Source organism: Pelophylax lessonae (assembly GCF_965119305.1).
Source record: "Pelophylax lessonae genome assembly, chromosome: 5".
NCBI lineage: Eukaryota > Metazoa > Chordata > Amphibia > Anura > Ranidae > Pelophylax > Pelophylax lessonae.
In genome coordinates this window covers 501,050,128-501,063,598 of record NC_138772.1, presented here as the reverse complement: position 1 = coordinate 501,063,598, position 13,471 = coordinate 501,050,128, and the positions used below count along the sequence as shown (strand labels likewise).

Genomic DNA, 13,471 nt, shown 5'->3' with positions numbered 1-13,471 from the left:
GTGCAGCTAACATCACAGAGCAGGTTCAGGGTTGGGAAAGATTGGCTACCTTATGGTCAGGATCCTCCCACATGTCGGGACCGGCACCCAGCTCAGCCTCTCAACGAGCCTTTGAGAGCCTGAGCTAGCAGCTTCTGTCCCCTCCATAGCCCTGTGCTCCACTGAGCGAGGGGGGGGAGCATTGGCGGTGTTTGATCGCTCGGTTCCCCCAGGGACAGATGCCACATTGGATTGATGCTGCATCCACCGAGTTAGTATGATTTAAAAAAAAAAAAAAAAAAACAACATTCCCATACTTCTCTTTTAAATGCTTATCTTTACCCTATTGCCACTAACCACTATTACACCCATTTGAGACTGGTGGACATCCTACTCTAAAACCTTAAAAAAAAATGAATATAGAGTTGCCCTCACTTGCTCTTTGTGGCTATAACAACCTCCATTATTTAGGAAAGTCTTTTTACTGGATTTTGGAGTGTGTGGCTGTGGATTTTTTATATTTTTTGCAATTTGGATTCAATTTCATCCCAATTGTGTCCAGGAGGTTTGAGGGCTGTGCAGGTACTCTACACCAAAAAAGAAATAGCAGAAAAGTGACCTTCCCTAAACTATCATTATAAGGTTGGATGCAATTGTCAAGCATTAAAGTGGAAGAAAAGCCTAAGTCTATTTTTAAAATTGTTTCTCCCACTCCTCACTCCTTACATATTCTGCCTAGCCTGTATCTATATACTTACCTATTTTTAATCCACTCTGGTCTAGTCATGTGATCCTGCAGCTTTGGTTCAGGGAGCGCTTGGGATTTTTTGGAGCTGTTATATGACCGATAGCCTCCCAATGCTGCCATTGTTGGCACTTTCTCCTCTCCTCTGCAGCAGCTGCTCACTGACATAGGGGAGCCGGAGCTGCAGGATAACATAAGGAGCAGGTTAAAAATATGTACACAGATCTTTTTTATACAGGTTAGGCAGGAGGAGGACAAGGAGGCAATATTTGTATAAATAGATAGTGTTAGGCTTCTACTCCACTTTAATCATACCCTTTACTGCACATGTGTCAAACACAAGGCTCGCAGGCCAAATCCTGCTCGCCTGGCCATTTTATGTGGCCCTTGCACAGAGCCAGAGAGATGAGAGCTGTGGAGGGAGATGTGTGTAGAAGTAGGGGGATGGAGGAAAGTGGCGCAGAGGTGCAGAGGTCAGTGCTGGGGGGGGGGGGGTGGAGGTTAGATTTGGACAGCTTGTGAAAGAAAGCTGAACCCTGCACACTGTATGTAGCACACTCTTTAACCCTGAACTCTGTACACAACACACTCTTGAACTTTGCAATCTGTCGGTAGCTCACCCCTGAACTCTGCAATCTGTGTATAAGGGCACCCCTGAAACTGCACTCTGTACATAGCACACCTCTGAACCCTGCACTCAGTATGCAGTACACCGTGAACTCTGCACATAACACACCCCTGGTATTTATTTCCCCTTTAAGATCCTCCCATTGTTAGTGCAATATGGCAATACCCAATGTATTGTAGTTTGGCTTTGTTGAATTGCTGCACCTATTCTCTGAGAACAAAAGCCCTGGATAATTTGATATTGTATATAGCCTTACAGATACAACAGGCTCTTTGAGGCAAACCATAATGCTGATGCGTTAACGTGAATAAATTGAGTTTGACACCCCTGCTTTACTGGAAACACCCGAATTAGTAATCTAGAGAGGTGTCCACATACTTTTGGTTTTCATAGTGTGGACTCCAAATTTAGATTGGTGTATGAATCAAATGTCTGTATACGCTATATTATATATATATATATATATATATATATATATATATATATATATATATATATATATATATATATATATATATATATATACAGTATCTCACAAAAGTGAGTACACCTCTCACATTTGTGTAAATATTTTATTATATCTTTTCATGTGAAAACACTGAAGAAATGACACTTTGCTACAAGGTAAAGTAGTGAGTATACAGCTTGTATAACAGTGTAAATTTGCTGTCCCCTCAAAATAACTCAACACACAGCCATTTATTTTTTAAACTGCTGGCAGCAAAAGTGAGTAAACCCATAAGTGAAAATGTCAGAATTGGGCCCAGTTAGCCATTTTCCTTCCCTGGTGTCATGTGACTCGTTAGTGCTACAAAGTCTCAAATGTGAATGGAGAGCAGGTGTAATAAATTTGGTGTTATCGCTCTCTCTCTCTCATACTGGTCACTGGAAGTTCAACATGGCACCTCATGGCAAAGAACTCTCTGAGGATCTGAAAAAAATAATTGTTGCTCTACATAAAGATGGCCTAGGCTATAAGAAGATTGCCAAGACCCTGAAACTGAGCTGCAGCACGGTGGCCAAGACCATACAGTGGTTTAACAGGACAGGTTCCATTCAGAACAGGCCTTGCCATGGTCGACCAAAGAAGTTGAGTGCATGTACTCAGTGTCATATCCAGAGGTTGTCTTTGGGAAATAGACGTATGAGTGCTGCAAGCATTGCTGCAGAGGTTGAAGGGGTGAGGGTTCAGCCTGTCAGTGCTCAGACCATACACTGCACACCAGAAGGAAGTCTCTTCTAAAGATGATGCATAAGAAAGCCCACAAACACTTTGTTGAAGACAAGCAGACTAAGTACATGGATTACTGGAACCATGTCCTTTGGTCTGATGAGACCAAGATAAACTTGTTTGGTTCATATGTTGTCAAGCATTTGTGGCGACAACCAGGTGAGGCGTACAAAGACAAGTGTGTCTTGCCTACAGTCAAGCTTGATGGTGGGAGTGTCATGGTCTGGGGCTGCATGAGTGCTGCCGAAACTGGGGAGCTACAGTTCATTGAGGGAATCATGAATGCCAACATGTACTGTGACATACTGAAGCAGAGCATGATCCTCTCCCTACAGAGACTGGGCCGCAGGGCAGTATTTCAACATGATAACAACACCAAACACACCTCCAAGATGACCACTGCCATGCTAAAGAAGCTAAGGGTAAAGGGGATGGACTGGCCAAGCATCTCTTCAGACCCAAAGCCTATTGAGCATCTATGGGGCATCCTCAAATGGAAGGTGGAGGAGCGCAAGGTTTCTAACATCCACCAGCTCCATGATGTCGTCATGGAGGAGTGGAAGAGGACTCCAGTGGCAACCTGTGAAGCTCTAGTGAACTCCCAGCCATAGAGAGTTAAGGCAGTGCTGGGAAATAAATGGTGGCCACACAAAATATTGACACTTTGGGCCCAATTTGGATGTTTTCATTTAGGGGTGTACTCACTTTTGTTGCCAGCGGTTGAGACAGTGATGGCTGTATGTTGGGTTATTTTAACCAACGCTAGCGGTATCCCCGAGTGTGACTCGGGGTAGGAATTTCCTGCTATTATCGGTATCCCCGAGTCATGCTCGGGGTGAATGGGCAGAGCTATGCAGAGAGCGCAGCGGAGTGTCTTACCTTATCCTGGCGATCCAGCGATGAGCTCTCATTGCTGTGACCGCCAGCCGAGATCTCCGCCGCTCGTCTGTCGGTAGGAGGACTTCCTAGTTCCGTTCCCTGCAGCAGCAATGCTGCATGGGAGCGGAACTAGGGAGGGAAATTCAAAAAAAAAAAAAAAACGTTGCACAAAACACATTTTATATTATATATATGCATATATATATATATATATATATATATATATATATATATATATATATATATATGCATATATATATATATATATATATGCATATATATATATATATATATATATAGATATAGATATAGATATAGATATAGATATATATATATATATATATATATATATATATATATATATATGTATATATATGTATATATGTGTGTGTGTATATATATATATATATATATATATATATATATATATATATATATATATATATATATATATATATAAAATTATATTATTGATTCGATTATAATTCATGCGTTATATAACGCATGAATTATAATCAAATCAATAATATAATTATACATATATATATACACACACACACACACACATATATATATATATATATAATATATAACGCATGAATTATAATCTAATCAATAATAATTTTATTATATATATTATATATATTCTATAATAAAATTATATTATTGGTTCGATTATAATTCATGCGTTTGTGTTTCAAATTTATCACATCTGGGATGTCTACTAGACTCTTGTTTTGGTCAGGTTTAAGTCAGTAATTACTAAGAATTGTAGGCCTATAATACATAACGCCAAATTTCCATGAAAAGAATTGTACCGCTTTTGGTACAGAATTCCTGACAGAATCATACAGCCAGGGAGGTTAAGGGGACAGCAAATTTACACTGTTATACAAGCTGTACACTCACTACGTTACATTGTAGCAAAGTGTAATTACTTCAGTGTTGTCACATGAAAAGATATAGTAAAATATTTACAAAAATGTGAGGGGTGTACTCACTTTTGTCAGATACTGCATATACAAAATTCCCATTCTGGCATCTCTAGACCCTTTCTAAATAAAATAATCCACTGGCTTTAACCTACCAGAGTTATACATTTCGAAAAGCTTTAAACCAATGCAAAAGATTTATTCAGAAACGTTGTTTTTTTTTTAAATAATGCTTTCTCTGCTTTCAAAGATGAAGAAGAAGAAACATTAATATGTTAAGAGGGTATCAGCCAAAAAAGCATAGCAACTGAGCTTTACTTTTATCGTCCTACAAAAAAAAAAAAAAAAAAAAAAAAAAAAAGGTTATGAAGACGTAAGAAGGCATTCAAAGCATGTCAGAAGCTTGGGAATGTAAATTCAAAAATGTATGAGTTTCCCTAAAGTGTATTTTCACTTTTGCAGCCAAATTGGGATATAAATTTATATTTGTTACATGTTCTCCTTTACACAACATAAATAAAAAATAATCAAAAACTGCAGCTTAAGTTTTAGATGCACTGTTGTGGGTATTCCAGCATTGTAAAATCCTATTAGTTCTCTGTTTATGAGGGGTCTGAGCAGCTGTGTTTGTCATAATTAACCCTTAATTATTAATTGTAAACTTGATTTGAACACTGTCTGTTCTAACAAAGGATCAAGGGTTTAGTAGCTGAGCTTCTTGCAATGTATGTTAATAAGTTAATGCTCAGGCTGCCCTTAGGACAGACCCACTCTGACATTGAGAAAGTGTGATTGGTACAGTGACAGTGCATATTTTTAGTATTAATTAGTGTCAAAAAAGTCAGTTAGTGTCAGATTGCTCACCACACTTTCACAGTCCCACTAAAAATCGCTGATCTAGTATGAACAAAATATTAATAAAAATTCAAGTATATATACCATCATTTGTAGACGCCATAACTTTGCACAAATCAATCAATATACGCCTATTGGGATTTTTTTTAACCAAAAATATGTAGCAGAATACATATTGGCCTAAATTTATAAAAAAAAAAATGTTTTTTTTATTTTCTTAATTGATATAGCATAAATATATATATATATATATATATATATATATATATATATATATATATATATACATATATATATATATATATATATATATATATATATATATATATATATATATATATATATATATACATATTTATATATACATATATGTGTGTGTGTATATATATATATATATATATATATATATATATATATATATATATACGTATTTATTTATTTTATTTTATTTTCAAAATGTCCAGTTTTATTATCAAATGCCACCAAAAGAAAGCTCTATGTGTAGGAAAAAAAATTATATTAATTATCGGGTAAAGTAATGCAGTGCCGTACAGCAAAAAATGGCCTGGTCATGAAGAGGTTACATTTTAAGAAGGTCAAGTGGTTAAAGGTAATATACGATGGTTTTGTAGATATTTTCTTTTTCTCTTTTTTATGGTCAGGACTAAAAGTATAAAAATGTTTTTATTCCTGAATATATATATATATATATATATACATTATCTCACAAAAGTGAGTACTCCCCTCACATTTTTGTAAATATTTTATTATATCTTTTTATGTGACAACACTGAAGAAAATTACACTTTGCTACACTGTAATGTAGTGAGTGTACAGCTTGTATAACAGTGTAAAATTGCTGTCCCCTCAAAATAACTCGACACACAGCTGCTAATGTCTAAACTATTGGCATCAAAGTGAGTACACCCCTAAGGGAAAAAGCCCAAATTAGGACCATTTAGCCATTTTCCCTCCCCAATGTCATGTGACTCGTTAGTGTTACAAGGTCTCAGGTGTGAATGGGGAGCAGGTGTGTTAAATTTGGTGTTATCGCTCTCACTCTCTCATACTGGTCACTGGAAGTTCAACATGGCACCTCATGGCAAAGAACTTTTTGAGTATCTGAAAAAAAGAATTGTTGCTCAATATAAAGATGGCCTAGGCTATAAGAAGATTGCCAAGACCCTGAAACTGAGCTGCAGCATGGTGGCCAAGACCATACAGCAGCTTAACAGGACAGGTTCCACTCAGAACAGGCCTCACCATGGTTGACCAAAGAAGTTGAGTGTACGTGCTCAGTATGATATTTAGAGGTTGTCTTGCGTACAGTCATGCATGGTGGAGGGAGTGTCATGGTCTGGGGCTGCATGAGTGCTGCCGCCACTGGGGAGCTACAGTTCATTGAGGGAACCATGAATGCCAACATGTACTGTGACATACTGAAGCAGAGCATGATCCCCTCCTTGTGAAGACTGGGCCACAGGACAGTATTCCAATATGATAACGACCTCCAAGATGACTACTGCATTGCTAAAGAAGCTGAGGGTAAAGGTGATGGACTGACCAAGCATGTCTCCAGACCTAAACCCTATTGAGCATCTGTGGGGCATCCTCAAACAGAAGGAGGAGGAGCGCAAGGCCTCTAACATCTACCAGCCCTCTGATGTTATCATGGAGGAGTGGAAGAGGATTCCAGTGGCAACCTGTGAAGCTCTGGTCAACTTCATGCCCAAAAGGGTTAAGGCAGTGCTGGAAAATAATGGTAGCCACACAAAATATTGGCACTTTGGGCCCAATTGGGACATTTTTACTTAGGGGTGTACTCACTTTAGTTGCCAGCGGTTCAGACATTAATGGCTGTGTGTTGAGTTATTTTGATGGGACAGCAAATTTACACTGTTATACAAGCTGTACACTCACTACTTTGAAGAAATGACACTTTGCTGCAATGTAGGGTTGTCACATGAAAAGATACAATAAAATATTTACAAAAATGTGAGGGTTGTACTCACTTTTGTGAGATACTGTGTGTATATATATATATATATATATATATATATATATATATATATATATATCGCTCATTGCTTTTTGTTCATGAAATAAACTGTCACCTACGCAAACTGTCAAAAGCTTACCCTTGACCACCTTATATTCACCACTTCTACACATCCCCGCTGCTCCCTCCTCTGTTGCAGCCACCAACAATATACCCAGTGTGGGCTGTTGCTGAAGCTTAAAGGTGGCAGTGGCATTATCACTACATTCATTTGAAGTCAGTTGCTCAGGCCTGGTAGCTGGCTTTGGGTATGGGAGAGGGTCAAACGCTCCACCATACCCAAAGGCATCAGATATTTTACAGTGGCAGCCACAAAAGGAGACATGGCAGGAAGCACAAGAGGGGTAAATAAATTGGATGGGGGGGGGGGGTAATACTCTTCCAATTGTCTTGATTTACTAAAGGAAGTTGCACTTTGAGAAAATAAGTTTCCCCAGATCCTAGTGAATATGTTGTAATGCTTAATGCAAGGAGGAAAAAATGAATTGTTTTGCTTGCACATAAATGGATAATGGAAGTCAGCAAAGCTTCACCACATTTACTAAGCTCTGGGCAAAATGCCCTTGCAAAGTGGAACTTCCCTTTAAAAGGGAAGAGCTAATTTGCCTTTATAAATCAATTTCAATGTGATAGAGATCAACAGGTCAAAGTGAAATTGCCACCCAGTACTAGATTGTGCAGGAAAAAAAAGTCCTATCTCTTGTCTAAAAGGAAATGACCTCTGCAGTGCTGTCTCCTTGCATTACTTTAAGTGATAATTGCCCGGTCTTGCGACACTGTACCAAAACAAAATGTATGTCCTTTTTTCCCCACAAATAGAGCTTTATTTTGGTGAAATTTGATAACTACTGCTTTTTTTTATTACTTGCACTATAAAACAAATAAAAGACTGACATTTAAAAAATAAAAAATAAATTACATTCTGCTAAAAAACATAATTTCCTTCACAAACAGAATGTCTTTATACATTTACACCAAAATGTATTCTGCTATGTGTTTTTGGTAAAAAAAAAAAAAAAAAAAATCCCATTAAGCCTATATTAATTGGTCTGTGCAAAAGTTATAGCGTCTACAAATTGTAGGATATATATATATATATATATATATATTTTTTTTTACTAGTAATAACAGCGATCAATGACTTATAACAGAACTGTGATATTGTGGTGGACAATTGAACACTTACTGACACTTTTGACATTTTTTGGAAACCAGTGACACTAATACAGTGATCAGTGTTAAATAGGGGCCTAGACAGTGTTTTGGTGTACTGTGAAAGGTGCTTTTACTAGAGGAACTAATAGATTTCCATGCTTTGCGGGGAAAGAAAATCTATCACATCCTCCCTGACAGGACAGATATTGTTTATATAGGCAGGGCTCTGTCCTGTGCAAATTTATGATGATCGCCAGGTGCCGGTGCTAATCCATTGGCCGGCACCCAGTGATCGACATTTGTTGTATTTAATCATAGCACGGCTGGGTAGCCGCAGCGCGCGCATGTGCCCCCTACCTGTAAGTGTCAGATTACATACTAGGTACGCGATCTGGCGCAGCCGAGTTGCCTTGCCCCTGTATATGTAAATTATACAGTTGGCAAGCTGTTAATATACAAAATTAATATTTGCCCATATCTGAATTTTGGATGGCCTCATTAGAAGATATAATAATGTGTATATCTTTGACCTATAGTAAAAAAAAATAAAGAAAATGCCCTGTGTGTATGGAAAACAAAGGAGCTGTTGATCAACACAACAAGCAGCTCATTTTCAACCTCAGGCAGGGAAGGTTGACTTGACTGGAAATCTTCCTAAAAGTGAGCCCTATTATGGGAAATTAGGGATAAAATGCATTGTTGCATTTGTTGGAACTATAACAAAGATCTCTAATTAGAAGCAGCATGTAAAGAAATCTGTAATTCTGTCCCCGGGTATTCAAAAACATGCGATGGAGTGTTAAAGCAGTTTCAACAGACTTCTAGTACTTTTCAACTGCTGCTAAGTAAGCACAAAGTGAGTAGTCCCGCTGTGTGTGCCGGCTACAACTGTCAAAGTGACAATCACTCACCAGCGGGTCTGGTTGCCAACAGTTTTGTGCTGTCATGTAGCACTTAGTGATTTTTTAAGTGTGTTTTTCAACTTAAGTTGGTATTCTGGAAGGACTTTGCAAATCCATGCAGAATACGGCAATGTGCAAACCGGAGACTAAAGCTTTGAAGTGTGAAGATTTTCTTGTATACTTTTGCATGTATTTGAAAAAAAATTAACCCTTTGTGACCATGCAATACACCTTTCTGAATCTGGAAAAAAAAATGTAGGTCCTAGTCAGGGTTCTTAGAACCACAGTGGGCATGATCTTTACTAGAAAAAAAGCTAAACAGACTTTCCCAAACACTCATGAACATTACAGGGTCACACCACCCAAAAGTGATGTATGTGCTAACTTCTTCAAATGCCCAATAAAGAGATTTTCCTGTCTTAAAGTGAAAAAAAAATCTATTCAAGTATGTATTCTTAATTTAATAAAAAAAGAAAACTGATCTTAGCCACCTCCATTTTTTTTTTTTTTCGTGGCTGCTGAGATCTGACTTCCTGTTAGAGGGTGACTACATTCTTCAATCCTTGTGGCCCCATTGTTTGTAAAACATAGCCACCCTCTCTTGCTCTCTTCTGAGATAGACTATGGACTATGGGATTATGGGATGTTAGAGGGTGACTACGTTCTTCAATCCTTGTGGCCCCATTGTTTGTAAAACATAGCCACCCTCTCTTGATCTCTTCTGAGATAGACTATGGACTATGGGATTATGGGATGCTAGAGGGTGACTAAGTTCTTCAATCCTTGTGGCCCCATTGTTTGTAAAACATAGCCACCCTCTCTTGCTCTCTTCTGAGATAGACTATGGACTATGGGATTATGGGATAATAGAGGGTGACTACGTTCTTCAATCCTTGTGGCCCCATTGTTTGTAAAACATAGCCACCCTCTCTTGCTCTCTTCTGAGATAGACTATGGACTATGGGATTATGGGATAATAGAGGGTGACTACGTTCTTCAATCCTTGTGGTCCCATTGTTTGTAAAACATAGCCCCCCTCTCTTGCTCTCTTCTGAAATAGACTATGGACTATGGGATTTGCAGTGTGCATAGAGCAGTGCACATGATCACAAATAACGTTAACTGGTTGTGCCAAACACACAGTGAGAGGGGAAAAGAAGAGGTTCTGGTGAAGCACACTAGTTGTGTGAAACGCGTCACCTTTGTTCTCCTGCTTTATGCCTATACATCATCTGTGCTAGCTTTTATGGCTCCTGAATAAATGACATTGAGAAGTGTATGTCATTTATGTATGAGAAGTGCAGCCATCTTTTTTCTTGTTTTTTCTGGAGTTCTGGAGTTCATGGAGGACATTCCAATGAAAAAAACAAAAAAAAAATACTCAACAAGAAGCAATTTCAGGAAAAATAGATTACAGGGTAGTGAATGTGTATGGATTATTTTTAATGAGTAAGGATATTTCTAAGAGTCAATTCAAATCCTATCTGTGCTCCTATCAGCCTGGGATTTTCCACTTTCCACTTCTTCCAGCATCTTCTGTTACTTTTTTGATTTAAAATAAATACAAAATTCAGCAGGTAAAGAGGGAACCCCTCCTGGTGGCCAAAAACAACTGTTGAGACCCAGGAGCTCAAATGTTAATATCTTATCAATGCAGTCCTCAATCAATAGAGGGAACTTCAAAACTATTCAGGTCCTTTCACACGGGCGATCCGATCCGCCTGTCAGTTTTTCAGGCGGACCTGATTAGATCCTCCATGCATCCCTATGGGGCAGCGGATGTCAGTGGTGACATGTCCGCTCTCCAATCCGATCCTGTCCGTGAAGTCCGGATGGATGGAAACCCTATTTACCATTTGTCTGGCAGATCCGATCGGATTTGATCAGATGAGAATGGACAGGCGATCCATTCTCATCCGATCTCCCCATAGAGGACAGCGGGGATCTGACAGCTCCGTCTGCGCACACAGAGCGGAGACGGACCTGTTATCCGCCTGCTCAGCGGGGATCGATCTCCCGATACCCCGCTGAACAGAACGGACCTTGTCGGACGGTGCGCCATGTAAAAGGACCCTTCAGGAGTACAAAACTTTTGAATTAGGAATGGTAATTCTATTTGACACAAAAGAGAATTGACTAAAAGTTGACCTCAGTTTTATAAATCAGTATCCAACAATTTTCAAAATGTGGCTATTAATGAAAATAAAAAATGTATCACGGACAGTACTCAGTTGTTCTTTTTTCAATAAAGTCCCCAAAAGAGTTTAAAAATTGTTAATGGATAGAATGGGAGAGGGTTCAAAGTTCTGTCAGGTTTTTACTGCTATCTAGGGGTCCATTAAAAACAAATTCAAAGTAATTCCTTTTATACTGACAACATTTTACCAAACAGGATATGGGGGAAACTCTCCGACAGCAACACAAATAGAAATTGTGACTTCAATGTCACCAGGAAAAGAAGTGAGGCAAAATCTTTCTAATGGAGCCATAGATTACAGTAAACACCCGACAAGGGTTCTACTTCCCCCTTCACGCTATCCAAAACTGGAAAAACATTTTGTTGGTTGACATACAGTACACTTTAACTCCGCAACATCTACCAAAAAAATGTAAGTATCAGTTTTTAGTGGACAGATCCTTTAGAATAGAACTAATGTATAAGCAAAACTTTTTTTTTTTCATTTTGGATAGATCAAGCAAGGGTTATAACTAGAGATGTACAGAACTGTTCGCCGGTGAACAGTTCCCGGCGAACTTCGCATGTTCGCGTTCGCCGCTGCGGGCGAACATATGCGATGTTCGGTCCGCCTCCTATACATCATCATTGAGGCAAACTTTGACCCTGAACATCACAGTCAGCAGACACATTCCAGGCCAATCAGCATACCTCCCTCCCACACCCTCCCACCTCCTATAAATAAGCAAGGGCAGCATCCATTTTAGATCATTTCTGTGTTACCGAGAGCAGGGAAAGTGCTGGTGCTGCTGCTGCTGTTATAGCTAGGGACAGTTCCCGGTCTTGTTAGCCAGTGTTCTTAGTACACTCCTGCTGTAAGGACAGCACCCCAAAAAGCCCTTCCTAGGGCTGGTATTTGAGGTTTTTTTTGGATATATATATATATATATATATATTGTCCCCAAAAGCCCTTTTGAGGGCTGGTATTTGTGTAATTTTTTTGTTCTGTGATATATATATATATATATATATATATATATATATATATATATATATATATATATATATATATATATATATATATATATCTATTGTCCCCAAAAGCCCTTTTGAGGGCTGGTATTTGTGTAATTTTTTTTGTTCTGTGATATATATATATATATATATATATATATATATATTGTCCCCAAAAGCCCATTTGAGGGCTGGTATTTGAGTATTTTTTTAATATATATATATATGTAGCATGTCCAGAGCCAGAAAAAAAAAATCATATAGGTGTAAAAGGGGTTCCCACCATCCCTGCTCTACTGAAAAATTATCTTTTTTTTCTGGTTCTGGACATGCTACAGAGCTGAAACTTCACAGGTACACTTTTTAGACCCCCTAGACACTAAATCACACAAAAAAGTTGTTCTTAAAAATTGTCATTTTTGGTAGAGAGCCAATTATTGGAAAAAAAAAAAACTTAACAAAAAAAACATTTCTTTGGATTTATTGTTTGGGGGGTCTAAAAAGTGTACCTGTGAAGTTTCAGCTCTGCAACATGTCCAGAACCAGGAAAAAAAGATCATATAGGTGTAAAAGGGGTTCCCACCATCCCTGCTCTACTGAAAAATTATCTTTTTTTCTGGTTCTGGACATGCTACAGAGCTGAAACTTCACAGGTACACTTTTTAGACCCCCTAGACACTAAATCACACAAAAAAGTTGTTCTTAAAAATTGTCATTTGTGATAGAGAGCCAATTATTGGAAAACTTATAAAAAAAAAAAACTTAAAAAAAAAAAAATTTCTTTGGATTTATTGTCTGGGGGGTCTAAAAAGTGTACCTGTGAAGTTTCAGCTCTGTAGCATGTCCAGAACCAGAAAAAAAATAAAATTAGGGTTAGGGCTAGCGTTAGGGTTAGGGTTAGGGTTAGGGTTAGGGC

The 13,471-nt window shown here is 38.2% G+C and overlaps 1 protein-coding gene across 1 annotated transcript in view; it reads left to right on the top strand.

The window, feature by feature from the left end:
- CSMD3 (CUB and Sushi multiple domains 3) overlaps positions 1-13,471 on the top strand; it is a 1,619,578-nt gene that overhangs the window by 1,482,573 nt on the left and 123,534 nt on the right. The window lies entirely within an intron of this gene.